Here is a 2,755-nt window from a genome sequence, read left to right as displayed (position 1 = left end):
CGCTCCCTGCCATTCCCTGCGCTCCCTGCCGCCCCCTGCGCTCCCTGCCGCCCTCTGTGCTCCCTGCCATTCCCTGCGCTCCCTGCCGCCCCCTGCCATTCCCTGCGCTCCCTGCCATTCCCTGCGCTCCCTGCCGCCCCCTGCGCTCCCTGCCGCCCTCTGCCATTCCCTGCGCTCCCTGCCGCCCCCTGCCGCCCTCTGCCGCTCCCTGCCGCCCCCTGCCGCCCCCTGCCGCTCCCTGCGCTCCCTGCCGCTCCCTGCCATTCCCTGCGCTCCCTGCCGCCCCCTGCCGCCCCCTGCCGCCCCCTGCGCTCCCTGCCGCCCCCTGCCGCCCTCTGCCGCTCCCTGCACTCCCTGCCGCCCTCTGCCGCCCCCTGCCGCCCCCTGCGCTCCCTGCCATTCCCTGCCGCCCCCTGCCATTCCCTGCGCTCCCTGCCATTCCCTGCGCTCCCTGCCGCCCCTTGCGCTCCCTGCCGCCCTCTGCCATTCCCTGCGCTCCCTGCCGCCCCCTGCCGTTCCCTGCGCTCCCTGCCGCCCCCTGCGCTCCCTGCCGCCCCCCTGCGCTCCCTGCCGCCCTCTGCCGCCCCCTGCCATTCCCTGCGCTCCCTGCCATTCCCTGCGCTCCCTGCCGCCCCCTGCCATTCCCTGCGCTCCCTGCCATTCCCTGCGCTCCCTGCCGCCCCCTGCCATTCCCTGCGCTCCCTGCCGCCCCCTGCGCTCCCTGCCGCCCTCTGCCATTCCCTGCGCTCCCTGCCGCCCCCTGCCATTCCCTGCGCTCCCTGCCGCCCCCTGCGCTCCCTGCCGCCCTCTGCCATTCCCTGCGCTCCCTGCCGCCCCCTGCCGCCCCCTGCCGTTCCCTGCGCTCCCTGCCATTCCCTGCGCTCCCTGCCGCCCCCTGCGCTCCCTGCCGCCCTCTGTGCTCCCTGCCATTCCCTGCGCTCCCTGCCGCCCCCTGCCATTCCCTGCGCTCCCTGCCATTCCCTGCGCTCCCTGCCGCCCTCTGCCATTCCCTGCGCTCCCTGCCGCCCCCTGCCGCCCTCTGCCGCTCCCTGCCGCCCCCTGCCGCCCCCTGCCGCTCCCTGCGCTCCCTGCCGCTCCCTGCCATTCCCTGCGCTCCCTGCCGCCCTCTGCCGCCCCCTGCGCTCCCTGCCGCCCTCTGCCGCCCCCTGCCATTCCCTGCGCTCCCTGCCATTCCCTGCGCTCCCTGCCGCCCCCCTGCCGCCCCCTGCCGTTCCCTGCGCTCCCTGCCGCCCCCTGCGCTCCCTGCCGCCCTCTGCCGCCCCCCTGCCATTCCCTGCGCTCCCTGCCGCCCCCCTGCGCTCCCTGCCGCCCTCTGCCGCCCCCTGCCATTCCCTGCGCTCCCTGCCGCCCCCTGCCATTCCCTGCGCTCCCTGCCATTCCCTGCGCTCCCTGCCGCCCCCTGCGCTCCCTGCCGCCCCCCTGCCATTCCCTGCGCTCCCTGCCGCCCCCTGCGCTCCCTGCCGCCCCCTGCGCTCCCTGCCGCCCTCTGCCATTCCCTGCACTCCCTGCCGCCCCCTGCCGCTCCCTGCCGCCCCCTGCCGCCCCCTGATGCCCCCTGCCGCCCTCTGCCGCCCCCTGCCGTTCCCTGCGCTCCCTGCCGTTCCCTGCCGTTCCCTGCCGCCCCCTGCCGCTCCCTGCCGCTCCCTGCCGCCCCCTGCGGCCCCCTGCGCTCCCTGCCGCTCTCTGCCGCTCCCCGCTGCCCCCCTGCAGGAATGCTTTCCTCCCCCTCGCAGAACAGGTTTGCTACATAGTCTTGTACAACTGTTACAATCCTAGGGGACGCCGTCACACCCTGAACTGTCACAATCCTAGGGGACGCCGCCTGTACTGTGTCAACAGGAAATCACCCCCTGAACTCGTGTGCCGTGCCTGGCCCCTGTCCTTTGCAGATTCGCGGACCCTTCCAAGGGGGGCTGAAAGGTCACAGCGAGCAGCAGCCCCTCCCAGCCCCTCCCTGTGACTGCATCTGCCCTGGGCTGCCTCAGTTCCGGGGCGTTTTGCATCCCTCCGAGGGTTCCTCCCTGTCCCCCAGCCTCGACCCGTTGGCTCTTGTCATTCTCTGTCGTAGCATCACGTCCTCTTCCTTTGTGGCCTTTACCCCCGTTTGTAATTAGACCTTTTTCTCTGTGATGATTATTTCACGTCCCTTTTGTGCAGCTGGGCTGCAGGTTGCCCCGGAGAGCAGGAGACTGAGCCTCGGTGTGCTCAGCGCTGCGGTCTCACCTCCAGGACGTCTCGGTGCTCAGTGAACATTTAATGGCTGAGATAAAATGCCCCACGTCACTCCACTCACCACCCTTCAGGCTGAGGGGCCAGAGACTGACCTTATTCATGTTTGAAGCCCCTGAGTACTTAGCAGAGGCTGCGTACACAGCAGGTGCTCAATAAATGTTTATTGGAGGGCCTGACCTGTGGTGGCGCAGTGGATAAAGCGTCGACCTGGAAATGCTGAGGTTGCCAGTTCAAAACCCTGGGCTTGCCTGGTCAAGGCACATTTGGGAGTTGATGCTTCTGTCTCCTCCCCCCTTCTCTCTCTCTGTCTCTCTCTCCTCTCCCTCTCTCCCTCTCTCTGTCTCTCTCTCTCCTCTCTAAAAATGAATAAATAAAATAAAAATAAAAATAAAAAAACATGGAAATGTTTACTGGAGGAGTAGACAACCACAACAACAACGACGTAAGTGAGCATCAATGATCCGATTGACTAAATTGTCTCTGTTTCTCCCCCAAATACACA

Source organism: Saccopteryx leptura, chromosome 4 (assembly GCF_036850995.1).
Source record: "Saccopteryx leptura isolate mSacLep1 chromosome 4, mSacLep1_pri_phased_curated, whole genome shotgun sequence".
NCBI classification, from domain to species: Eukaryota; Metazoa; Chordata; class Mammalia; order Chiroptera; family Emballonuridae; genus Saccopteryx; species Saccopteryx leptura.
The sequence above is the reverse complement of the archived record's forward strand: the minus strand, read 5'-3'. Positions refer to the sequence as shown.